General features: G+C 49.5%; 1 long non-coding RNA gene across 8 annotated transcripts in view; it reads left to right on the forward strand.

The window, feature by feature from the left end:
- Nucleotides 1-667: 667 nt before the first annotated feature.
- Nucleotides 668-27,039, forward strand: part of LOC103347986 (uncharacterized) — a 113,268-nt gene continuing 86,896 nt past the window's right edge. For all 8 annotated transcript variants that reach the window (XR_011389723.1, XR_011389724.1, XR_011389722.1 and 5 more), the window contains exons 1-2: nucleotides 668-814; nucleotides 11,558-11,673. This is a non-coding gene — a long non-coding RNA (uncharacterized lncRNA). The remainder of the gene's footprint in view (nucleotides 815-11,557; nucleotides 11,674-27,039) is intronic.

Consider the following 27,039-nt stretch of genomic DNA (forward strand, 5'->3'; position numbering starts at 1 on the left):
TGCAGGGACCCCTCCGTTCTTCCAAGTCAGGACAACACAGCCAGACTTTGAGAAGTACTGCAGCCGCCTCCAGTGAGGTCGGCTGGCCTCGGGAGAGCCTCCACCAGGTACACAGGTAAGTGGCCACCCATCCCGCTCTGGACGAGCCCACCTAGGGGCTCCTAACCCTCGGAGGCAGTGGTGATTATCACCCCCACCTCCTACAGGGGAAGACACCACGGCTACTGGGGTCAATACTCTGTCCCGAAGCACACAGCCAGCGAGACACAGAGCCAGAGCTTGAATGCTGGGATCTCTAAACTCTCGGGTATCGAAGACCACCACACAGTCCAAACTGTGGGCTTTCTTATCAAACCAAGAGTCCGCATTTCACTCAGGGTCAAGTCCGCTCCAACCGGCACCTCTCAGCTGGTCCCAGCTGGCCAGGCCAGCACCCGCCTCCTCGGGCCACAGCGGTCAGGTCCGGGTCTGCCACCAGCCCCGAGACCCAAGTGGACACAGACTGAGGGGCCGAGGCGGGAAGCCGCAGCCCGCGCGAGACCTGAGCGCGCGACCCACGCGGGCTGCCGGGCTCCAGCCCCGACGTCGCGGGCCGGGCGCGCGCAGACCCGGGGCCGACGCCCCCGCCGCGCGGCCCCAGGCCCGCCCCCGCCCCTCGGAGGTTTTCGCTTTCGCTTTCCTGCCGCGGTCGTTGAGGAAAATAAAGCGGCCGTGACCAGAGCCGGCGCAGTTGCGATCCGGCCGAAGGGCTCGGGGGTGCGGCGGCGGCCGGCTCGGAACCGGGGTCCCAGGGCCGCGGCCCGCGCCGGGCGAGGTAAGCGCAGCCCCTTGGCGGCCGCCTCGCGGGCTCCTCCTTGCGGACCCGGCGGGCCGGACGCCAGGCGCTCGCAGACGCGGCTGAGCTGGCCGGGCGGGCCGGGATCCCTGCCGCGGGGTGGGGAGGGTCGCAGGCGCGGCCCGAGCCTCTGGGCCGGGCGGGGAGCCCCGGGAGGCCGCAGGCAAGCGCGCCTAGGGTCTGGCAGCCTGAGGTCGAAGTAGCGTTGTGGCAAGGTAGGCCGCCTGGGCACAAGTTTAATTTGTGTAGAGTATCGACTTTCCCGGGTGTTTGAAGTTGTGAGTAAAATGCCAAGCGGAGGCCTCCCCGAGCTCACCGAGGAGCTGGTAATCTACGCCGCGTTTGCTTTTTAACTTTCTAGGTTTCCCAGCTCCGATGCACCTGGGCGCACCTGAGTGCACTTGGGTGTACCTAGGATGCTTTCCAAATGTTCCCTGCAGTTCACCTGGTAATCATGGGTGTGGTTGGGGAGTCTGCTCTCAGCTCACGCTTGTGTGAAATGGGCCTCTCTCTGCAGGAACCCCAACCCTCTGGCTGGTTTAGATGGTCAGGGACTGGGCGGGGCACTCAGGAACTGTTCCCAGACCAGTTTCTGTCCATGGCATCCATTAGGAGTGTGAAAGATGAGCGTTGCCTGGCCCTTGCACTTGACCAAGTAGACACAGCCAGTTTGTAACTGCACCCCAAGACTGTGAGGCAGCCCCTGCCTTTAGCGTGTTCCCCATCCCTTGAAAGAGAAAACCTGTGCACAAGTTACCTGCAGGCAGGTTTTGTAGAACAAGAACAGATGGCAGGATGCTGAGTGCTGAAGGCGGAGGCCGAGTCTTTGGGCACGTGAGGTACAGTTATGAAGTGACAGTTTTTGCATGCCGATACCAAAAACTCCCTTTTACCCAAAAAAAAGTGGATTCAGCCTAACCACATGGCTCTGACCCTGAGTTACTGTGACAGAGCCTGAATGATCTTTGACATCACGTGACCCAGCGTCCTGATGTTTACAGCATGTCTCCATCCCAGGGTGTGTTTTTAGAAAAATGCTGCTGTTTGCATGAGCCGGAAAGCTAGATTTTGACTCTGATTTTGTAACTTACCTTCCTTCTGTCCAGAACTCTTCTTCTCTTGCCTCCTGTCACCTGAGTTTTGCCTGCAGTAGATGCTCTTTGCCACTGCGCCCTCACCTTCCGCGTGTGGGTGAGAGGGTGGCAGTGTGGGCAGAAGCTGCATTCTCACCTCCCCAGGTTCTCGATGTCTTGCATCTGAGAACAGAATGACTCAGCTGAAGACCAGGCTCATCTTCCCCACCTCCTTCTTCAATCCATAGCTTGCTTCATCATTCATTGGTGATGCTCATGATGCAGCTTTGAAAATTACATTTTTAATTAGGAAGTAAAGGGGTTTTGTTTATTTTCTGTAGCATCTCAGATCCAACTAACTTGTCCTATTCTTCAGGTTAGGCACACTATAACTTTGTTTCATTTAGAACTTTTTTTTTTTTTAAGCTTTATTTATGAGAGAACAGAGAGGGAGAGGGAGCTTCTATCCACTGGCTCACTCCCCAAGTGGCCGCAACCCTCAGGGCTGGGCCAGACTGTAGAGGCTCTTTTATTTTTCTCCTGTAACTTTCATTTCTGTTCTAACACCCACCCCTAACGTTAGGCAACCACACAGTAAATTGGCGTATTTATTGTGTGTCCTCAAGTCACCTTTCATCATGTATCTTTGAAAGATAGGTTGTGTTTTGCTTTTGCTGTTACTCATCTAAACACATACTGTTGGGCTAAATCACATTCTGTTTCCTGTTCCCACCGCAGTATGCCTTTGATTAAATCCACGTCACTTTACCTACATCTAGTTTGTTACTCCTGATTGTTGCATAGTTTTCTATCAGAATTATACATCACAAATGTGCTTAGCCAGTTCCCAGAGGATAGACCTCCGGTGGTCCCTTAATTCCTTCTTCTTACAAACAGTGCTTCAACAAACACCCTTCAGCTGTTTCCATATGGGCTTGTACAAGGCTTTTCCAGAGAGAGGTGATAGAGAGATACAGATAGATAAGGCATTGCTGGTTCTAGAGTACTTGCGTGCTGTCATATTAAAAATTGCTACTTTGTGCTGCTGTGGGTTTGTAGGAGATAGCTTTCATGTGCTAGTCTCATGGGTCCCACCTTGTTTGTGAGGCAGTTGGGACATTAAGGCCAGCGGTGTTCCGTTGAGAACAGATCGGTGAGCTGTAATAACCTCTCCCATTGTCCGTTAATGTAGTGGATTGCTTTATCTTGATATGTTCTTAATACACTTTTGGATTTGATTAGATAAGGTTCTATTTAGTATCCTTGTTTACAAGTGAAACTGGCCCGTCTTTGCCTTTATTTGCATTGTCTATGTTCCAAATTTCAAAATTATAGTAATCCTAATGGACAACATTTTCCCTAATTTTCTATCTTTTAAAGCACAGGTGGGAAATGTCTGCCCCACAGGCCATATAGGGTCCATGAAATCATTTGGTCTGGTCCTGCCAAGGCAACCACAGGCAGGACTTGAAACCCAGTCGGTCTGTAGCAGGCTAGTTTTTAAGTTGATAATTTTGTTTGGCCCACGAATGCTATTGAAAATATCCAAATGGCCCTTGGCAGAAAAAAAGGGTCTCCACTCCTGTACTAAAGCAACTCACTTAAGATGGAGATTGTTTGCTCCTTAGACACTGGCAGAATTGGGGCTGGTGCTGTGGCGTAGGAAGTGAAGCTGCCGCTGCAGTGCTGGCATCCCATATGGATGCGGGTTCAGCTCCTGGTTACTCCACTTCCAATCCAATCCCTGCTAATGCACCTGGGAAAGCAGCAGCCAATGGCCCAAATCCTTGGGCCCTGCACCCACGTAGGAGACCCAGAGGAAGCTCCTGGCTTCAGCTGGCCCAGCCCTGGCCATTGCTGCAGTTTGGGGAGTGAACCAGTGGATGCAAGACTTTCTCTCTCTCTCTTTCTCTGTAACTCTGCTTTTAAAATAAATAAAAATAAATATTTCAGAAAAAAACTCGACAGAATCGTTTCTGGGCCTTTTGAGTAAGATCAAGTGTAGCAGTTGGCAGAATACACTTACATAACCTTCTGGGCCTGAGACTTTATTTAAACTTCTTAAATGGCTACTCACTTTTCCTTTTGTTGTTTGTGTGCCGGTTTTAGCAATTTTTGTTTTCTAGAAATTTATTTCACTTATATTTTCAAAGTTAGTATTATATAGTTATTTTTTTAAATGAGATTCTTTAACTTATGTATTTATTTATGTATTTACATATGTGTATATGTATTTTAAAGGCAGAGTTACAGAGAGGTCTTCCATTCTCTGGTTCACTCCCTAGATGGCTACAACAGCCAGAGCTGGGCTGATCCAAAGCCAGGAGCCAGGAGCTTCTTATGGGTCTCCCACTCAGATGCAGCGGCCCAAGGACTTGGGCCATCTTCTCCTGCTTTCCCATGCCATAGCAGAGAGCTAGATCAGAAGTGGAGTAAACAGGAGTTGAACCAGCGCCCACATGGGATGCTGGCACTGCAGGCAGCGGCTTTACCCGCTATGCCACAGCCTGGCCTCTGTGTAGTTATTTATGTTATTCTTTTATAAGTTTTTAAAGTCTGTTGTACTTGATATATCTTCATTTTTCATCTTTTTTCCCCTCCAAATCTTACATCAGTTATTCACCATCAGTCTTCCTAGAACTTTGTCAATTTTCAAATAAGTACTTTGGAATTTGTTAGCTGCTTTTTTTTTTTTTTTTTGCCTCTATTTTTTGTTTTCAGTATCTTCTTTTTTGTTGATTCTGCCCTTCCATTTATTTTCTCATATCTTCATGTTTCTTTGGTTAAGTGAAATTGTAATAGATTCAAACAGACGTTCCCAAAGTCACACAGGAAAGTCCATCCCTGCCTCCTATAAACCACTTGCTATAGGTAATGACAGTTACTGTGTTTGTGTGTTTTTTGGGCATTTTACTGTGCTAGTACAGACATTTTTCTACCACTTTGTACACCATGCAAGTCATAGGCCTTTTTCTGTGGTCTCAAGCACATAATACACACATCCATTAAAATGGGGTACTCTGATATATTCATTTTCTGTTCATTGATGTTTGGATTGAAACTCTTGGTCTTTTAATGGCAGAAGTAAGTTCAGTCTTATTTGATGGGTGGTAAGTCTGGCCTTATTTCTACTTATTTGTATCATTTGTTCTGCTACAAATTTATCATGAATTCTTTTTTTTTTTCTCTCCTTTATGAGTCTTTCTGGATTCATCAAAGCATCTTTGTCCTTTTTCTTTCCTTATTTTATTTAGTGACTGGGAAGCTGTGTATCTCACACGGGGCCATTGGCCATTCAGTTTTTAAGCATAGAAAAACCTATTTTCCTACCGATGACAAAAATTAATCAGAATCTACAACCTGCTTCCAAACCTAAGAATCTGTTCAGCATGTTTTCAGCTCTCTTTGCCCCACAGGCACTACCCACCTAGGTATCTGCCCAGGAATTATTGGAACAGTCTGGAAGCTTCCAGTTGTTCAGGCTTCAGTATACGCTTTTTTGTTTCTGTTTTTGAAATCTCAACAATTACATTAATCTGTAACCTATTTGTGTGATTCTGTTTCTCCAGGAGAAATCAAACATGCTGCTTTTATAGTTTTCAGTGACTTAACTGAAAATTTATAGTGACTTGGATCTTGTGAATAATGTTTCTCCACCTCTCTTGTTTTTCAAGATAAGAATCCATGCTATTCTGATCCTCATTTGACCTTTGCTGGCACAAAGACATTCTACTGTTTGCAAATGCTAAAGTCACTTCCTCATGTTTTACTGAGTTTACTTTAGCTTGGTTAAACCAAGTGCAATATCAGTTTGTGTAAACTCACCACTAACTGAAGTTCATGTAATAGCCCTGCCGTAACTCAGGGACTGGACAAAGTATGGAAACCATCTTTGAAAATTCAGCTACTGAATATTTTACACTAATAAGCTCAGAAGGTGTAGTTATTTTAACATTTTTGTTTAGGATACTTAGTATTTATGAGAATGAAGTACAATGGATACTCTCATAATAAAATATGGTAAAAGGTCTTGGATAGTGCCTGGGCTTTGATTATCAAAAGCTTTTTTTAAAAAAAAAGAAAAATATTTATTTATTTGAAAGTCAGAGTTGGGGTGGGGGGAAGAGAGAGAGAGGGAGAAGGAGAGAAAGAGAAAGAGAGAGAGAGATCTCGATCTTCCATCTACTGGTTCACTCCCCAAGTGGCCACAACACTCAGGGCTACACCAGGCTGAAGATAAAAGCCAAGAGCTTCCTCTGGGTCTACTGTATGGGTACAGGGCCATCCTCTGCTTCCTTCCAAGGACATTAGCAGGGAACTAGATCAGAAGCAAAGGAGCCAGGACATGAACCGACACCCATGTGGGATGCCAGTGTCATGGGGGATGGCTTAACCACTATGCTACAATGCTGGTCCCTATCAAAAGCTTTTTAAATTACCCTTTCCATTTGTCCTGATTCTCTTTCCAGAAATATATCTCAAGGCATATTTCCCACGTGAGGTTATTCTAGATGGGCCATATTTGCTGAGTCATCTAACACTGACACCACGGGAAACCTTTCCCCTGCTCAATTCCTTTCCAAATGGGGCCAGCAAAGCCACCACCTGCAGCCTGGCAGCCCACATGGGTGCCAGTTCGCGTCCCAGCTGCTCCCATTCCAATCCAGCTCTGCTATGACCTGGGAAAGCACTAAAAGAGGATCCAAGTGTTAGGGCCCTGTGCCCGTGTGAGAGACCTGGAAGAAGCTCCTGGCTCCCGGCTTCGGATCGGCCCAGCTCCAGCCATTGCAGCTATCTGGGGAGTGAATCAGCAGATGGAAGACCTTTCTCTCTCTCTTTTCTTCTCTCTGTCTGTAACTCTACCTCTCACATAAATAAATAAATCTTTTTAAAAATAAATAATAATAAACGAAACAAACTAAGTACATGTCCTTACCTTTAAAAGTAAAGTAAAAGTCCTTTTCAATCTTCTGATCAAGGGAAGGAGAAAAAAAACCTCAGCTTGGTGGCAGTATGTCTGTAACACCTCTGTAAGCCTGCCTAAGCTTCCATGTGATAGAAGAGACTCAACAAAGGGCTGGCAGTTTCTTACCTACATTTTAATCCTAGAATTTTGTTTCAATTGCAATAACGTATTTATTTTTATGATTTCCCACCTTTTATTGGCATATGAAGCTGGTTCTCCATTTTTAATAGTAAATAAGGCTTCCTTTTAAAATGCATTTGTTTAGAGGCAGAAATGAGTTGATTTAAAGTAAAATATTAAGTGTAATATGGAGGATATTCAATTATGGCAAAATGGCAATGGTGATACCTGGTGTTGGAAACATGACCCTAAAGAAATAAAAAGAGCTATTAGATATAGATTTATATCCAGGTATATATTTATAAATGGACATATTTCTCCCAGTGTGATTTCTGTTTTCAGACACTACTTAGACACTACTCGGTTACCTGTAGTTAGGGGTTGATTGGATAGTTTTGATGCCTTCATATAATGGGATACTTCTAAATATACATTTACTTTCATGGGAAAATGATATACTGTTAGTTAAAATGCAACTGTCTATAAAAGAAAAGTCCACATTTTGTTAAAGTGTGTGTGTGTGTGTGTGTACATAGGAGAAGAAAGACTGGAAGAAGATATTTACCAGTGGGTTATGTCTGGATGGTTAGCGCTACAAGAGGTTTTGTGTTTTCCAATAATAGGAATATATCACCCAGAAAACCCAAACATGTACATACATATATTTTATAAAAAAAAGATTTATTTTATTTATTTGAAAGGCAGAGTTACAGAGAGAGGTAGAGACAGAGAGAGAGGTCTTCCATCCGATGGTTCACTCCCCTGTGGCCACAATGGCTAGAACTGCGCCAATCTGAAGCCAGGAGCCAGGAGCTTCTTCTGGGTCTCCCACGCGGGTTCAGGGGCCCAAGGACTTGGGCCGTCTTCTACTGCTCCCAGGCCATAGCAGAGAGCTGGATCAGAAGAGGAGCAGCCGGGACTAGAACTGGCGCCAATATGGGATACCGGCGCTTCAGGCCAGGGCTGTAACCCACTGCGCCACAACACCAACCCCAATACATCTATTTTTAAATTAACTTGTTCCTATCCTAACAGGGCTGCCTGATATTTTGCTCTCCACAGGCATTCTTAAGTCCTTTTATGCTCTTAGAATTCAGTTATAGGGCTGACATTGTGGCATAGTGGGGTAAGCTGCTGCCTGTGATGCCAGCATCCCATGTGGGTGCTGGTTCATGTCCTGACTGCTCCACTTTTGATCCAGCTGCATGCTAATGCTCTTGAGAAAGCAGTGGATGATAACCCAAGTCCTTGGGCCCCTGCTACCCATGTTGGAGACCCTGGGTAGAGTTCTAGGCTCCTGGCTTCCGTCTGGTCCAGTCCTGGCCATTTCAGCCATTTGGGAGTAAACCAGGAGATGGAAGATCTCTCTGTCTCTCAAGGTCACACTGTCTCTCTGTAACTTGGTATTTCAAATAATTAAATAAATAAATGTTTTGAAAAAAAGAATCCAGTTTGGGGCCAGCACTGTGGCTCACTTGGTTTATCCTCCATCTGCAGTGCTAGCATCCTATATGGGTGCCGGTTCTAGTCCTGGTTGCTCCTCTTCCAGTCCAGCTCTCTGCTGTGGCCCGGGAGGGCAGTGGAGGATGGCCCAAGTGCTTGGGCCCTGCACCTGCATGGGAGACCAGGAGGAAGCACCTGGCTCCTGGCTTCGGATCAGCGCACTGCCGGCCGTAGCGGCTATTTGGGGGGGGTGAACCAACTGAAGGAAGACCTTTCTCTCTGTCTCTTTCTATCACCGTCTAACTCTATCTGTCAAAAAAAAAAAAAAAAAAATCCAGTTAGGTCCTTGTGGCCTAGTGCAAAGCTATGGGGACAGCATCCCCAATACTTAAGAGTATTCCACAGCAGTTGGTATTGGTGGGTGTCTTTATAGAATAAGGAGAATATTTCTAAAATTTCCTTAAATCACTTTTATTGCTTTTTCTTATCAACAGTCCCAATAGCAGGACCAACTTAGAAGTCTACTTTTTTTCAGTTATTTATTTATTTATTTATTTGAAAGGCAGAGTTACAGAGAGGCAGAGGCAGAGAGAAAGAGAGAGAGAGAGGTCTTCCATCCACGGGTTCACTCCCCAAATGGTTGCTACAGCCGGAGCTGAGCCAATCTGAAGCCAGGAGCTTCTTCCGGATCTCCCACATGGGTGCAGGGGCCCAAGACTTGGGCCATCTTCTACTGCTTTCTCAGGCCATAGCAGAGAGCTGGATCAGAAGTGGAGCAGCCAGGACTTGAACTGGCGCCCTTATGGGATGTTGGCACTGCAGGTGGCAGCTTTATCTGCTACACCACAGCGCTGGCCCCAGAAGTCCACTTTCTAAGTAGATCTGGCTCATTAAATAAGAGAGGAATAAATGTGGAGAGAAAGTCTCCTAGTAACTTGTTTATTCTTTCTTTACTTTGTGCATTGTTTTTCTGACTGTGAAATTTCTAAATGTTGGATATAATCATGATACTGCATCACCTGGGTTTGGAGATATGTGCGTTTAAATTTGGATACCTCCTTCCAGAATTACAAGATCCGTGTTTGGGGTGGAGGGGGGTGATATTAAAGAGTTTACTGCAAGGCTGAATCTTGGCAGAAATACTTGCTACCTTTTGCCTAGTAAGAGTTCCCTGGGTGTTGCTTCTTAGAGCTTCTTCCTGGAGACTCCTGCACTCTTTGGTGGGAACGAGGCTGGCAGGGCCGTGCGGAGTCAATGGTGTGTGTTTCTGGGAGTGGTCTACAGCCTGTTGTGAGCTTCCTGCTCTTGTAATGGGTGCTGGGGGAGCAGTTCAAGTCCTGAGCCTGAAGGAGGCCCTCTGTGGAATTCCTGTGATACCTTTGACCAATTCTTCCCTTCCTGGGGTCCTTCAATTCCACCACCCGCCTCCCTCTCCGTGGTTGTGCTGCAAGTTCACACATCTCTTGCCTGGTCCCCGCCTGCTCCTCCTCTGACTTCCTGTCTGTGTTTTCACCAAATTCAGTGTGCTCTAACCTCCTACCACTGCTATGAGAAGTGACTGCGGGTTAGTGTTTTACAACCGTGCAGACTTAGTGTTTTACGGCTGTCGAGGTCAGAAGTCCCACTATCAAGGGTTTTGCACTTCTGCATTCCTTCTGGGGCCCTAGGTGAAAATCATTTTGTTGGCCTGTTCCATCTTCTAAACACCACCTGCATTCCTTAGCTCCTGGCCCCTTCCTCGACCTTCAGGGTTGGCAGATCTTTTTCATGTCACGTCACTCTGATGCTGCTGGGGTCCAGAGTCCCCCAGCTCCTTATAAGAACACCTGTGATGACATTGTCCCCCCGGATAACCTCCTCATCTCCAGACCTGTAATCTAATCATGCCTGCAGTGTCCCTCTTGCCCTACAAGGGACACAGCCTCCAGGGATCCAGATTTTGACATTTTTGGTGGGGCTGTAAGTTAGCCTGGCGCAAAGCTTAATCTTATAAAAACACACACCCAACCACATTGGTTCTCTGCTACCGCCCGTGTGTTGCTGCAGCCTGCAGAGGATGAGGCCCACACTTGCTTTGTGGCTGGGGGGGCCAGGCGAGGGCTGCCCACATCCCTTCGCCAGCTGCAGGCCACCTGCTGTCCGCTTGCTGCCCATCAGGCAGCTTGCGTGCACGATGGCTTTTTATGAGGGGCGTGGCTTCTCCACCCACTCCATCCCGGGCCTCAGCCAAGGTCAGCTCCCCTGGAATGCTCTCAGGAAAACTGTGCTGGTCTGCTGTCACACTTAAACACAGTTCCACATCCTTCTATCTTTGAGGTGGTTATTTGATTAACATGAAATGTTCTCTTCTTATACTTCTGTGAGTTAGCATCCGTATTGACAGACACCAGGTCTCTTTCCTGCCCACAGCTGTGTCCCTGGCTTGCTGTACTTGGTATGCAGTTGGAAACAAGAAATGACAGGGTTAGTAAGTACCAAGGGAACCAAGTGAATAAGTGAGTGACTGTTATCCCACTGTATGGCCCTGCTCCTGCGATTTCTCCTGCACTGCACTGATCACCTTTTCCACTGGAATGTAAGCTCTCCGAGGGTGAGGACTTTGTCTTGGGTTTGCAGTGTTGTGGGCAGCATCTGGCCCACACAGGCACTGGGGAAATATTTGAGAGTGAATGATCTGCGGGATCTCAGAATCTCAGAGTTTTCATGTTTGGTTCCTCTGAAATCCAGTGTTATCGATTCTTCGTTTTTTTGATTCATCTTCATGCAACAATCAGATGATTTGGCGGAGACCTTACAAAGCAGTCACCTGCTGTGGTGAGGATTAAATAATTAATAACAGCAAGTCACCTAGAACGATATCTGTTGGCAACAGCCCCATGGGAGAGTTTGCTGTTGCCAGGAAACATTTGAATCCTTGATTGTTTAGAGTTTTTGGTGACCGTGAGGCCTGTGGCAGGACCTCAGACACAGGCTATTGGTGACTGCAGGCATTGGCCGTGGGTGAGTGCTACTGGCTCCTAAACCAGGAGGGGCGCCAGGTCTTCCAGCTGCCTGTGGGCCATGCTGGGCTTAGTGGGTTATTTGAGCCACTGCTTATGATTTTTCTTGTTTTGCCTGTAGATGGCAGCACGCCCTGGACCTCCTTGCAAGGGAGGCCGCGCTGAGGCCGGACAGCAGAGAAATGAGAAAATGGACTCCCTTCTCCTGGAGACGTGAATGCCAGCCACCAGCTGTGGGTGAGTGTGCAGCTCAGCAGGGATTTTTCTCTTCATTTGTTGTTTAGTATGGGAATTATTATAAAGCACATGTATTCAATTCTGAGTAATTTGTTGATTTTTACAAAACCAAACAATGATAGCAGTAAAACCAGAATCATCCCTAGAATGCTGCAGAGAGAATGTGGGCAAGGGGCATTGCTGCACGGTGTGGTGTCTCTTCTCCTCCACGCCTTGGGCCCCCTTTACCATCCAGGCAGGGGGTGGGGTACACATCCCAAATGTTGAGCATGTGTGCGGCGAGGCATTCTCTGCAGGGACCCTGGGTTCATCCAGTTATTCCCACAGATCTCCCTTGGCGTCTGCAGAGGGTCTCAGCAATGACCTTCCCTGAGTTTCTGACCTGCCGGGCTTGGCGTCACCCTTCCCTTAACTGCAGCTCCTGTAAGGCCCGCCCAGCAAGGATTCTGTGACATCTCTGCATCGCGTCCTGAGGCGTCCTTTGCAGGGAAGTTGATGACCCCTTGTCCTTTTCACTCGGGCCTGTGCTGGCTTGGCCCTGTGATGTTTGTGTTTTGGGCTCACTGTGTGGAATCACGGAGCTGCATGTTGGGTCCTGATCTCACCAAACTCCAGGGCTCTGTGGAAGTTTACTGTGGTTGGAAGAGGGTAGATTATATAAGTCAAGCTTGCCTTTAGGTGCTTTTTTTTCCCCTAAAATTACTAATCTTTAAAATATTTCAAATGTGTGTATTTCATTTAAAATCTAATTCCCTTCTTTTACACCTCTTGAATTGTTTTTCAGTTATAGAGATATTGAAGCAGACAGAGAGAGAGAGAGAGAGAGAAAGAGAGAGAGAGAGGTCTTCCATTCTCTGGTTCACTTCCTAGGTGGCCGCAGTGGCCAGAGCTGCGCCAATCTGAAGCCAGGAGCCAGGAGCTTCTTCTAGGTCTCCCACACAGGTGCAAGGGCCCAAGGACTTAGGCCATGTTCCACTGCTTTCTCAGGCCATAACAGAGAGCTGGATTGGAAGTGGAGCAGCCAAGACTCAAACCAGCGCCCATATGGGATGCCGGCACTGCAGGTGGTGGCTTTACCTACTACGCCACAGTGTCAGCCCCACAGATTATCTTAACCAGCAGATGACACACCCCCTGCCAAATTCTGTCTTTTAAATACTTTCGTTTTAAAACAAACACAAAAAACCCACGTAAGCATGAAATAAAAGTGCTGGTCTGGAGGTGTCCCTTGAGAGAATGTGGGATTAGGTTAGGTGTGGAGAGTTGTGCAAGGGGTTTATCCTGGGTGTTTAGCATGTGGGAGGCATAGAGCAGAGATGGGCCACAAAGAGGAAGGAGGCAGGTGGAGAAGCTGGGGGCAGCAGGATGCCATCTGCTGTTGGTTCGTCCTCCCCGAGGGCTGCCCACACCACTGCCAGGCCTGGGCTGTGATGCTGGGTGGCGCTACTGGCCAGCCGGCTGATGTGATTCATAGCTGTGTACTTCCGTGTCCAGTTTCACCCTCTTCTTGCCTCACAAAGTTGGGCTGCTGGCTTTTAGTAAAACAGGTGCTTTGAGGAGTGCGTTGAAGGACCATCAGCCCCCAAGGGACTTTGATAGAAGACACAGTTCAAAAACATTTCCGGGCTTTTTTTTTTTGAAACCAGTTAACAGTTTTCAGTTCAACTGTGTTTTCCTTCCTGAAATATTTAAGTGAGACTAAATCTTATGCTTTTTTTTTTTTTTTTTTCCTCTGCTCACTGTTTTCAGGGAGTTCCACTGCTTGTCAAGTCTGGGTGGAGATAGAGCTGACTTTGTGTTCTCCACACAGACCAATCCTACAGAAATGGGAGAGACTTCAGTGTGTCTCCGGGGTAATTTCTGTGCCTTTCGTTTCCTGTGTTTGGGAAATACATAGAATATTTAGGGGCATTTTACAAATCCTTTTTCTTACCGAAGTATTTATTTGAAAGGCAGAGCTACACACAGAGAGACAGACAGAGAAACAGAGAGGTCTTCCAATCACTGGTTCACTCCTCAAATGGCCATAACAGCCAGATCTCAGTCAGACTGAAACCAGGAGCCAGGAACTCCATCCTGGTCTTCCACATGGGTGGCAGACCATCTTCTGGGCCATCTTGTGCTGGTTTCCCAGGCACATTAGCAAGAAGCTGTCTTCCAAGTGGATTAACAAGAAGCTGGATCCGAAGTGGAGCAGTCAGGACTTAACCAATGCTCCAGCATGGGATGCTAGTGTGCAAGAAGTGGCCTAACCTGCTGTACCACAATATTGATCCCATATTTTAACCAAATTCTAACTTTTAACTTCAAACGAGCTAGCAGGAATGTAAATCATTTCTTAAATTTTGCTTATTTATTTGAAAAGCAGAGACAGAGAAAGAAAGATCCCATCTGCTCACTCATTCCTCAAGTGCCTGGAGTTTGGCCAGGCCAAAGCCAGGAGCCCAAATTCAGCCTGAGTCTTCCACGTGGGTGGCAGGGACCCAATTACCCGAGCCATCATGTGCTGCTTCCTAGAGTGTGCTTTACTTATCAGGGAGCTAGCACTGGGAGCAGAGGACTCCAGCGTAGGCACTCGGATATGAGATGTGCATGTCCCAAGCCATGTCTTAATCTGTACCAAATGCCTTCCCCCATGGGTGTTTTTTTTTTTGTGCCTGAGAGGGGAAGAAGAGGGAGACAGTTTCCCTGAGGATTCTCTGTTCTGGCTGGCGAGTCAGAACTGTCCCTGCCTGTTCCTACACGAGTGCCCAGGAGAGTCTCAGTCAGGCAAGACTGCCCCTGGGGCTCTTGTACGTCAGATGGGAGCAAAAAAAAAAAAAAAAAAAAAAAAGCAGAAGGTGGTTCCAGGCACACAGTATGAGAAGGAACAGGAGTGGTTTGCAAGGTGTCTGGAGGGACTGTGCTGGGCAGGTGGGTTGGCCGGGTACTGGGGTTGGTGGGAGCTTAACTTTCAAGCCAAGAAGTTTGAATTTGATACCACAAAGAATTGGAATCAGGGGGCCAGTGTTGTGGCATAGCAGGTGAGGCTGCTGCCTGTGACACTGGCATTGTGTGTGAGCGCCACTTCCCATCCATCTCCCTGCTAATGCACCTGGAAAGCAGCAAAAATGATCCAAGTGCTTAGGCCCCTGCTACCCATGTCAGAGACCCAGATGAAGCTCCTGGCTTCGGCCTGGCCAAGTCCTGGCTGTTGTGGCCATTTGGGGGACTGAATTCATGGATGGAAGCTCTCTCTCTCGCTCTCTCTCGCACTCTCTCTCTCGCACTCTCTCTCTCGCTCTCTCTCCCACTTTCAAGTAAATAAATCATTTTTTTTTTAAGTAGACTTTTGAACACTGGAACGGTTTGCTGTTTTTTTTTTATTTTTTATTTTTTATTTTTTGACAGGCAGAGTGGACGGTGAGAGAGAGAGACAGAGAAAAAGGTCTTCCTTTGCCATTGGTTCACCCTCCAATGGCCACCGTGGCCGGCGCGCTGAGGCCGGCATACCGCGCTGATCCCATGGCAGGAGCCAGGTACTTCTGGTCTCCCATGGGGTGCAGGGCCCAAGCACTTGGGCCATCCTCCACTGCACTCTCTGGCCACAGCAGAGAGCTGGCCTGGAAGAGGGACAACCGGGACTAGAACCCGGTGTGCCGGCGCCGCAAGGCGGAGGATTAGCCTAGTGAGCCGCAGCACCGGCCAGTTTGCTGTTTAAAGCAGGAGTTTCTAGAGCAGGTGGTGTGGCACAGTGGTTAAGCCCTACCTAGGACACCCTCCCTCCCACAGCAGGGTGCCGGCTCAGTCCTCACATTTCCATTTCGTTTTTTGTTTTGTTTTGTTTTAAAGACTTATTTTATTTGGAAGGCAGAGTTACAGAAAGGCTGAGGCAGAGAGAGAGAGAGAAGTCTTCATCCACTGGTTTACTCCACAGTTGTCTGCAACGGCTGGAGCTACGCCGATCCGAAGCCAAGAGCCAGGAGCTTCTTCCAGGTCTCCCACAGAGGTGCAGGGGCTCAGGGACTTGGGCCATCTTCCACTGCTTTCCCAGGCCATAGCAGAGAACTGGATCAGAAGTTGAGCTGCCGGGACTCAAACTGATTCCCATATGGGATGCTGGCACTGCAGGCGGTGACTTTACCCACTATGCCACAGTGCCAGCCCCCTCACACTTCCATTTCTGATCTAGCTCCCTGCTGATATACCTGGGAAGGCAGCAAATGATGGCCCAAGTACTTGGGTCTCTACCACTCTTGTGTAAGACCCAGACAGAGTTACAGGCTCCTTGTTGAGCCCTGGCTGTTGTGGCCATTTGGGGAGTGACCCAGCAAGTAAAAGATCTTTGTCTCCCCATTGCTGTCACTCTGACTTTCAAATAAATAAATAAACCAATCAAAGAAGGAACTTTTGTTTCCACTTTACTGCTGGGGAAAGCTGTATTAAAAAAAAATAGTTTTATCTATTTGAGAGGCAGAGTTACAGACAGACAGAGAGAGGTAAAGGCAGAGAGAGAATTTTCAATCTGATGGTTCACTCCCTAAAATGCTGCAGTGGGCCAGTCTGAAGCCAGGAGCCAAGAGCTTCTTCCAGGTCTGGTCTACCACGTGGGTGCAAGGACCCAAGCACTAGGGCCATCTTTCACTGCTTTCCCAGGCCATCAACAGAAAGCTGGATTGAAGGTAGAGCAACCGGAACACAAACCAGCACCCATAACGATGCAGCACTGCAGATGGAGGCATAACCTACTACACCACAGCACCAGCCCCAAAGCTTTATATTTCGAATAGTGTCTTCTCCAACAGTTCTCTCTGCATACGCAGCTGGTAGGGGTTGTACCTGTCAGAATCCAGCATCCGTGTGTACTCCAACCCTGCCCTGGCCTGCATTATCTGTGGGTACAAATTGACCTGCAGGGGACCAGGGGCCTTCCCAGCCCTGACCTTGTATGACCTTGAGAGTCTGTACATGGCTGCCCCTGCTCAGCAGCCACACTTCCTGGGCTGAACCGAGTGTGGGGGGAAGGGCCCTTGGGTAACTCGTTTCCCAGTCTTGAGGCCCTAGGAAAGCAGGGGCTGGAATCAGGCCAGCCCTCCATGGTCTGCAGAGCAACAGCGCAGACCAGTTTCAAGAGATGCACAGGGGGCCGGAGCTGTGGCACAGGGGGTTAACGTCCTGGCCTGAAGCGCCAGCATCCCATATGGGCACCGGTTCTAGTCCTGGCTGCTCCATTTCCAATCCAGCTCTCTGCTATGGCCTGGGAAGGCAGTGGAAGATGGCCCAAATCCTTGGGCTCCTGCACCCACATGGGAGACCCAGAAGTTCCTGGCTCCTGCCTTTGGATCGGTGGAGCTCCAGCCATTGTGGCCATCTGGGGAGTGAACCATCAGATGGAAGACCTTTCTCTCTCTCTCTCTGCCTCTCTTCTCTCTGTGTAACTCTGACTTTCAAATAAATAAATAAATCTTTAAAAAAAAAAGAGAGAGAGAGATGCACAGACTCTTGGGAGCCCGGGAGCTGCAGGGTTGATGGGGACGCGGGCAAGGGGACAGCACAGGCGGCTTCCTGCTGCTGCCCTCATCCTCCAGCACAGAATGTGAGGGTTTGATTGTTTCAAAGTTTTCAATTCATTCATTTGTCTTTCCTTCATAGAGTGTTCAGGAAATAATTCAGTGTTTCAAATATTCCATGTTCAGCTCTGGACCCTGGGCTCACAGCAAGGAACAGCTCAACCCGAGACCTTGCTCACAGAGCTTGCATGCATTCCAGTCGAGGGGCAGAAAAGCAGGGGAGAGGAAGAGAGGGAGCAGGGATGCGTTGGCAGGGCAGTCCAGAAACTCTGAGGAGGAACGTTTGTGCAGAAACCTGACGAGGTCAGGGCACGAGCGGTGTGAATGTCAGGTTGCAGCAGAGGGAAGAGAGAGCCCGTTGGTATCAGATGGGATTGTGTGAGGCACAGCAAGGGACAGGTGTGTGCCAGGGAGAAGAGTGGGAACACTGGGGGCTGGACAGGCCTTCCTTGCAAGCTGCCGTGGGAAAGCAGCATTTTGTTGTTTGCCCAGCTAGCTCCAAGGTAGGTGCTGTACCTGGCTGCCTGGCTCCAAATCTGCGGCACTCCCCAGGAGGCCTTTGCAGCTCTCCAGGATCCCTCTGTATCATCCCTTTTCTGGCTGAATTAACCTCAGTTCTGTCGTCTGCAACCCTGGACCCTGCCTAAGCTAGAGCTCCAAGGGGAGGACACGAGGGCTACCTCCCTTTGGAGCCAACCAGCTCTGCAGGGAAATCAGATCTGCTCTCGAAGTGAAAAAAACGCACTTGCAGATTATATTAAAATGTTCACTGGGGCCAGCGCTGTGGCATAGTGGGTAAAGCTGTTGCCTGCCATGCCGGCATCCCATATGGGTGCTGGTTCGAGTCTCGGCTACTCTACTTCTGATCCAGCTCTCTGCTATGGCCTGGGAAAGCAGTGGAAAATGGCCCAAGTGCTTGGGCCCCTGCATCTGAGTGGGAGACCTAGAAGAAGCTCCTGGCTCCTGGCTTCAGATCTGCGCAGCTCCGGCCATTGAGGCCATCTGGGGAGTGAACCAGTGATGGAAGACCTCTCTCTCTGTCTCTACCTCTTTCTCTCTGCCTCTGCCTCTCTGTAACTGTACCTTTCAAATAAATAAATAAATCTTGGAAGGAGGGAAGAAGGAAGGAAGGGAGGGAAAAATAAATCTTGGAAGGAGGGAAGGAAGGAAGGAAGGGAGGGAAGGAAGGGAGAGAGGGAGGGAAGGAAGGAAGGAAGAAAGGAGGGAAGGAGGGAAGGAAATGACCTGTACCCCCATATTTATAAAAAAATGTTCCTGTTTTGGTTAGAGAGCTTCTGCCTTGACAGGAAGGGGCCTGTCCTTATCACTAGGCCTTCCTCCAGGGCCCAAGAGGCTGGGGTTCTGTCTCCTCCTCACCTGGAAACTGAGGGCCTACTCTGGTGCCCCTTGCTTGTCTTTCTGTGTGTTATCGGCCATGCTATTCCTGCCTGAAGGAAGGGAGGAAGACTCAAGTGATGTATTGAGGGTCTTTCCCATCTTGGGGGTCTCTGGATAATTTATTCTGTGCATAAATTCTATAGAACATTGCACAGGGGTTAGGAACGTTCCTTGAGTTGTGTCCAAGGCCTGTGATTTCTGTTTGTTTGGTGCGGCCTCTCCCTCTACCCTCAACTCGTTTTTCGCTTTCTGCGCACTTTTCCATCTGTCTTTATGCACCAGCTCTTAGTGGTTCAGAGCACGGAAAAACAGACGTGGTACAGAGGCCAGGTGCACTTTGCCAGCCATGTGACTTTGGGCATATCCCATGACCAGTTTGCTGCACTATGTTTCCTTATCTGACAGCAGGAATGGAAATAGAGCTGAAGGCACAGGGGCCTGGGAGGATGCATGTGGTGCTGCCTCTAGCACAGTACCTGGCCCATGTGGACTCTCACTGGATGACAGCTGTGGTGATGATGGTGTGAGACGATTCCCACCTGTACCACTGAGGTCACGTGACTGACCTGTGCTCCCGTGAAAAGGTAGAGGCAAAATCATAGGGAGAAGCAGGTCTCAGGGAGCCTAGGCCAGGGCTTTCTCCCCAGGGTTCATGTTAGTTCCTAGGAAAAAGTAGTAGCATAGGGGCCGGTGCTGTGGCGCAGTGGGTTAAAGACCTGGACTGAAGCGCCGGCATCCCATAAGGGCTCCAGTTCAAGTCCTGGCTGCTCCTCTTCTGACCCAGCTCTCTGCTATGGCCTGGGATAGCAGTGAAAGATGCTAAGTCCTTGGGCCCCTGAACCCATGTGGGAGACCCAGAAGAAGCTCCTGGCTCCTGGCTTCAGATTGGTGCAGCTCCGGCTGTTGTGGCCATCTGGGGAGTAAACCATCGGATGGAAGACCTCTCTCTCTCTCTCTCTCTCTCTCTACCTCTCTCTACCTCTCTCTGTAACTCTGTCTTTCAAATAAATAAAATAAATCTTTAAGAAAAAAAAATAAAGACCTGGCCTGAAGAGCCAGCATCCCATATGGGCGCCAGTTCTAGTCCTGGCTGCTCCTCTTCCAATCCAGCTCGCTGTTGTGGCCTGGGAAATCAGTGGAAGATAGCCCAAGTCCTTGGGCCCCTGCACCTGCATGGGAGACCTGGAGGAAGCTCCTGGCTCCTGGCTTCAGATCAGAGCAGCTCCGGCCATTGCGGCCATCTGGGGAGTGAACAAGGGGATGGAAGACCTCTCTCTTTCTATCTCTGCCTCTCTCTGTAACTCTGTCCTTCAAATAAATAAAATAAATCTTTTTAAAAAAGTGTCTGACAGTTCAGCGCCAGTGACAGGGCTTCCTCAACACAGCCACAGTCCCAGGCACTAAGACCCCCTCTGAGCAGAGGTGGGGACTGGGGGTGGTGTGCTCCCTGCGCTCCTCTTCCCAGGTCTGCCTGCTGCTGCTACATCCTGCAGCCTCCCAGAGGCTCATGGAGACTTTCTGGAACCTGGAATGAAGAGGAGTGGGCTGGACAAGTCCTCCTGTGGCAGGACTCTTGCTCAGGCCAGGGGACGCAGGTCTCCTGAAATAATTGCTACCATCAGGCCCTTTGTCCTCTAGGACAGGGGCATCAGCCACCCTTTCCAGGTACCCTCGTCATCCCATGGGCCAAGGACTAGTCTTAGACATAGTGACTTCTGACAAAGCAGATTTAAGGATGACCCAGCTGGGTTTCCCTGGGAAACAGCAGCAGTAAAGATTTTGCCTTAGGAGATGCAGCACGCACAGCCAAGTTGGATTGAATCCTGGCTCTGCTCCCTCATGTGTGGGGGTTGTGGGTGGGTAGGGGTGTGCTAGGAAATTGTTCAGTTCCTTCAGTTCTGGGTCTTTGTATCTATAAATTGAGAACAAGAATCCCAGCCTCATGGCGGATTTGCTGTGTGAATTAAGTCACCTTGTGAACTTCCCAGCACATATGTGCGCCTGGGGGCTATTTTTGTCACCACTGTTAGGCTTGTCAGTTTCTCTGCCTGTCTGTGGGAGGGAACAGCTTTCACACACTGCATTTGCTGTGACTCAGGGTTCTAGAATGACTGAGCCCAACATTTCACACTTCTTGCTGTGTTGTTATGCACAGTCGTTCTCAGTTATCCAGAGTGGATAATTCGGTTTTTGCTGGTGTGCTGTTTTCCCTGTGTCTCTTGTGGTTGGTAAATGTCCTTGAAAGAAAAAAAAAAAAAGTTATGTAGCCAAAAATATTGCAGGTTTAGGATGCTAAAAGTTTTCCATAAATTATTCCCTTTAATAAGTAACCACCAGGCTGCTGTTTCAATAATGCCTAATACCACCCTGCTGTCATCCCCAGGCTTCAAATGTCCTATTCCAGGGCCCACGCCGGCCTGTGGACTGCCCCGACACCTGGTGGTGGTTAAGTCTGTTGACCTTGAGAGTTTAGGGCATCTGGTTTTCCCCCATCCTCCCTTTCCAGACCATGCATCACCGAGGGAAAAATCTGTCCTCCTTTAGAAACTTTCCAGAGAGAACTGCTGGCTCCTCCTTTGGGGGCCATTTTTAGGGACTGGAGGGACAGTGGCTTCTTCTTTGAGTTCCTGTGCAATGTGCCCTTGGGGCCAGCTGTCCATTCTGCAGAGTGTCCTCAGTGCTCGTGGAAGCCTGGGACAAGGGCCGGGAGGTGGGTGCTCCCCCAGCATGTGAGTGGGGCTGCTAAGCCTGGCAGTGGGGTATGGCACCCTGTACCAGTGCCCTCAGTTGAGTACCTGGCCACAGCTGGCTCTGCCCTCGCAGGCCTGCGTCCATATGACTCTGGGGATGATGAAGGGGTCTGTGGGCCAGCTGGGTCACTCTGCGAGCTAAGCGATTGGCTGTGTTGGGCCAAGTCTTCCTGTTTGGGGGGTGGGGTGAAGATCTGCTGATCTAGGGGGCTTGAACCCTGAGAACTAACATCGGAGGTTCCTTAATTCAGGAAGCATTTATTGAGCACTTTCTGTATGCCTACAGAGGCCACATGAGAGCCCTTAGCTGTGAGTTGGTGCCAATGGCCACCAGGGAGCTCCACTGCTCTCAGAAGGCTGAGACTGGACTGGCACCTGGCTTGGCTGTGCTGCTGTTTATCTGAGCAGCTTCCATGACAACCAGGAGATAAACACCTGAGATCAAGCAAAGCCTGGAACACAATTAGATGTTTGGGTAGGGTGGGGCCTGTACTGTGATCTGGAGACCCTTAAGTGACTGGTGTTTTCTGGGTGACTTTTCAGCATGCTAATTCTTTGGTTAATTAGTTAATTTATGCCCAGAAAGGATTCAAAGTGGCTCTACTCAGCAGGCGTCTTAGAGGGAGGAAAGTGGCCTTAGCTTGCTCTGAGTGACATGTGGAGGTTTAATTACGTCCTGAGTTGAGCAGGAGAGTCATTTACCAGTGCAAGCATTGTGCTGTGCTCCCAGCGTGGGCTCCCCATGAAAACACAGCTTTGCTGCCAGAGCTGGTTTGCAGAGTTTCTGTGACCACCTCTGGGTCTCTTTGCAACAAGTGGCCCCAACACCTTCCTGCCTTGAAGCAAATCATGTGACTTAAAAGAAGCAAACCTGACCTCAATTACCAGGTGCAAACATCATTGCTGAGAGTAACCGGAAGGCTAGTGTTTCTGGTCCTTTGAGCCTCCAGTGTTAAATATTAAGAGCGTACTGTTCAGGGTGTGATAACGGCTGTCTCCTAGTTTATGATTTCCAGTAAACCAGGAGCCTTCACGGAAGGGCTAGGGACAGGTGAGAGACTCAGACCTGACCCTGTGCTGAGCTGGCAGAGCAGTTTCTGCAGGGGCTGGAAGGGCAGGGAGTAAGGCCCCAGCCCCTAAAGATTAGCCCTGGTCTAAGGCACAGCCAGAGGACTCCGTCTGCCAGACTGCAGGAGGTGGGGCCAGCTCCTGCTCCCAGCCAGGCAGCTAGGAGTGCTCTCAGGGTGGGGGTGTGGGCAAAGGCAGACGTCTGTCCTCAGCATACTGGCCACTGGGCCTGCTTCCTGCCGGGTGCCAGGCCAGGGGGGAGCTCTAGGCACATACATCTGTCCTCCTGGGCCATGGACGGCTCAAGCTGGGCTCACAGACAGCAAGGGGAGCCTTTCCAGCATGTGAGGCCCACAGACATACCATCTGAGGCACTCTGCCTCTGGCCACTGTCGGGGGAATCTGGGCCGAGAGCAGGCAGCCTGGCCTAGGGAGGGAAATGAGGTTCTGCCGTGATGGTGCTCTCCAGGCCCGCCTGAGCTTCTCTGGAGCAGCAAAGATGGGAGACATAGCTCTAATAAAGCGGCCCTAACAGCAGCAGCATGTGTTTATTTAAGTAGTATTTACTCAACACACTGTGCTAGATGCTGGGCAGGCAGTGGGGAACAGACAAGGTCCTTGCTCATATGGGCCAGCAGAGATGGAAAACAAATGTGGAAATGAAATGGTAAGATCGACAGTAAGTGCTTTCTTGCAAGATGTGTGACCAAGTAACTAAGCGACTGCTTTGGACTGAGTTGTCTGAGGAAGTAGCATTTGAGGTGGTAACTGGATGAGAAGAGGACTAAGGAAAGAGCAAGTGACTCCCCTGTGCTGTGGGGGCAGCAGGCAAGGAAGAACATTCTAGAACACATAGCTTGGTTAACATCCTGCTTTGGGCATATGAGGCTTCTTTATTCTGAATTATGCCTCGAATGTTCCTTAAATAAACCTTTATTGGGTGCCCGCTGTGTGCCAGGTGCTCTGCTGGGACGTGGTAAAACTCAGACGAACATTTAAGTGCTGGTTCTCAGGGGCTTCAGTGTATGGGGACAGTTAGGCCAGAAAACAAGACAGCTGTGGTAGGCGCTGTGAGCAAAAGAAGCCACAAGGCCAGCAGGCGCACAGAAGGGCTCCCGACCCTGGTGGGGAATGAAACACTGTCCAGCAGTTCCCTGGAGGACACAGTGCCTCTGGGGCCTTGGAGGATGGGCTGAGGCTGCTGGGAGAGGACAGAGGGAGGGGCTGGTGCAAAGCCTAGAGGGCCGTGTTAGCAGATGTGAGGAGGATGCTGGGAGCCCTGGAAGGGATGCAGGTGGCCCGGATGCTGTGCTCTGGAGCCTGTACCACTCAGAGCAGCTTGTGTAGTTAGCGCCAGATTCCTGCAGGCCTGAGGGAAGGACACTGAGTTTACGAGGCACTGTTCAGACCATTCTCCCAGCCTCGCTTCCCACCTGGGAGCCATCTCACGGAGCGGCCATTTCCCAGTTCAGAGTGCACCCAGGTGGGAGTGTGCCAGGGCTCGCATCCAGGTGAGCACGTTCACTCAGTGCATTGGGTAGGGGTGCTGAGTTAAAACCTGTGCTCGTGTGGGTGGGGGGTGATTAGATGAGGAGTGACTTCTAATGATCCACAGCATGGTGGGATAACTATGGTTGACAACAGCTAATTGTATTTTCCAAGCTTGTAGAGAGGATTTTGAATGTTCCCAACACACACAAAAATAATAAATGTCTGGGGTGACAGATCACACTGTGCACACATACTGAAAAGTCCCACTGTGTCCGTAAGTACATATAATTATTATTAGTAAATTACGGGAAAAAAATGTAATTTAGGGGAAAATCATATTAATTTAACTAGAAGGAACCAACATTTTTAAATATATATATATTATTTATTAAAAAGGCAGAGTGACAGAGGCAGAGCTCTTCCATCTGGTGGTTCACTCCCCAAATGGCCACAACAGCCAGGGTCAGGCCAGGAAGAAGCCAGGAGCCTGGACTCCTTCCTGGTCTCCCAAGTGTGTTATCAAGGAACTGGATAGGAAATGGAGAAGCCAGGACTTGATCCAGCACCATGATGTGGGATGCTGACATGGCCTTAACCCATTGCACCAGAGGGCTGGCCCCAGGTTTTACATTTAGGACAGGAAGACATTCTTTGCAAACTCCCTTCTGCTGAGTCTCACTAGACTTTGAAATTGTGAAGGCTCTGTTATCATGCCCCCAGGAAAAGTAAAACAACCTTGTGTTTTCTCCCACCTGCTGGGGAAGACACATCCTTTCCTCCTAGCAGCTGCCCTTCTTTCATTTCCCTCTCTCCTCCCCAGCCCTCAGAGTCCCTGGTTATCTTTCTTACACACTCCTTACTTCTTCAAAACACTCCTATATAGAGAATAACACCTGATTAACTGAGGTCACCTTAACCATTTGTGACCTGCAAAAAACCAGGAAGTAAGCAGTAAGCAAAAAAGGCAGACAGGGAAAGTCCAGAGTCCAAAAGATATACCCAGTTATTGAGGACGTGTCGTGGGCTCATTGTGTTCAGGCATTATGCTGAGCTCATCACCTTCCCGGTTTTGTCTATTCCATTGGCCCCTCCAGATGGCCTCTCCACCTGTCTGTGCTGGGAGCTGACCTGAGGAATCACCCAGCCTGTTTGCCCCTAGCTTCTGTTTAGGTTTGGCCAATGGAAGGCACTGGCAAGAGAAATGGAAGTATACAGAAAGATGAGGTCAAGAGTTAATTCCCTCCGGGTCCTGTCAGGTCACTGCAGACCCGTGTCATCCTCCATGGAGCCCACACCTCCTGCCAGATGCCCATCCCCGCAGCCGCCTTCTCGGAGTTCCCTCCCTCTTCCTTTGCATCTGCAGGCTGCAGGTGGTCACAGCTCCCTGTGATGCTGGCCTGCAGTGCTCCACTCTGCCTTGTTGCCGCCCTGAGCCCTTCCCACCCCTTCACAGACCAGCTCCTTTTTGCACATGCTGTGGTTCCCCACCAGACCCGATGAGAGATAGTAAGCACGGTACCCACTTTAAAACAAGGTGCTGCCGGCACTGCGGCTCACTAGGCTAATCCTCCACCTGCGGCGCCAGCACACTGGGTTCTAGTCCCGGTTGGGGCGCCGGTTCTGTCCAGCTTGCTCCTCTTCCAGTCCAGCTCTCTGCTATGGCCTGGAAAAGCAGTAGAAGATGGCCCAAGTGCTTGGGCCCCTGCACCCATGTGGGAGACTGGGAGGAAGCTCCTGGCTCCTGGCTTTGGATCGGCGCAGCTCCGGCCATTGCGGCCATCTGGGGAGTGGGCCAACAGACGGAAGACCTTTCTCTCTGTCTCTCCCTCTCACTGTCTGTAACTCTACCTCTCAAATAAGTAAATAACATCTTTTAAAAAAAATAAGGAGCTGAGGCCCAGAGAAGTTTAACTTGTTCAGCACGTTGCTGATAAACGGTAGAGCTAGGTCTCAAATCCAGGGGGTTTTGACTCCAAAGCACAGGTTTAGTCATTATATCATATCATATCACTTCTGCAAAGTCTGTAAAATATCTGTTCACTCTAGTGTTTTATTTCCCAGTCCACAGCCATTTTAAAAGAGTAAAAATTAGAGGCATGCATTTGGCATAGTGGTTAAGATGCTGCTTGGAACACCTGCACACCACGTCAGAGTTCCCAGGTTTCAGTCCTGGCTCCACTCCCAATTCCAGCTTCCTGTTAATTCGCACCCTGGGAGCCAGCAGGTGATGTTGCAAGTAGTTAAGTCCCTGCTTGTCGCTCCCCCTCTTCGTGGAGGAACGACACAGGACCCTGCGCTGTTCTTTCGTCTGCTCGGCCCTCCCCGGGTTTGCTGCTGGTTCTTCCCGGGTTGGCTACTATCCCTTCCACCTCCGTGGAAGGGCAGTTCCCCCTGGCCGCATTCCCCACTTCCGCAGGGGAGCGGCACACCGCCGGCCGGCTTTCTCGGGGGCTGCACGGGTGTTCCTTCAGCTAGATGTTCCCCATAGATGTTCCTGGTGCATGCCGTCTCTCTCCTCCTTTATAGTCCTCCTCCGCCAATCCCAACTCGGCTGCCCACACGCCGAGTACGCTGCTCTCCTCCAATCAGGAGCAAGTCCTACAGTTAATTGGTTGAACTGGAGGCAGCTGTGCGGAAGCTGTTTACTTCTCTCCCAGCGCCATATTGTGGGAGAGCAGATGCATAGAATAAGTCTTAATTCCAGTAACAGTCTAGTCCGAGCTGCTCCCCACAGATCCCCCTTTCCTTTTATTTTTTTTGGCGTTGATACGCGCCTGTCTTCGGTGTCCCGCAGCACACACTCTGCTCTACTTGCTAGAGTTGCCACAGGCTCTTACAAGTCCTATCCATCAGGCAAACCGAAATCCGGGTCCTCTCTTCGCCATGTTGTGAGGAGGTTTTTAGGCGCTGATGCGTGCCTGTGTTCGGTGCCCTGCAGCGCATACTCTGCTCTGCTAGAACTGCCTGCAGGTGTTTACAAAACCTATCAGGCAAAACCGAATCCAAGCCTTCTCATTGCCTTATTGTGGGGGAGACTTATTAGTGTTGGTTCGTGCCTATCTTCGGTGACCTGCAGCTCATACTCTGGTCGAGCTTTGCTGGCGCTTACC

The sequence above is a fragment of the Oryctolagus cuniculus genome, chromosome 6 (assembly GCF_964237555.1).
Source record: "Oryctolagus cuniculus chromosome 6, mOryCun1.1, whole genome shotgun sequence".
NCBI lineage: Eukaryota > Metazoa > Chordata > Mammalia > Lagomorpha > Leporidae > Oryctolagus > Oryctolagus cuniculus.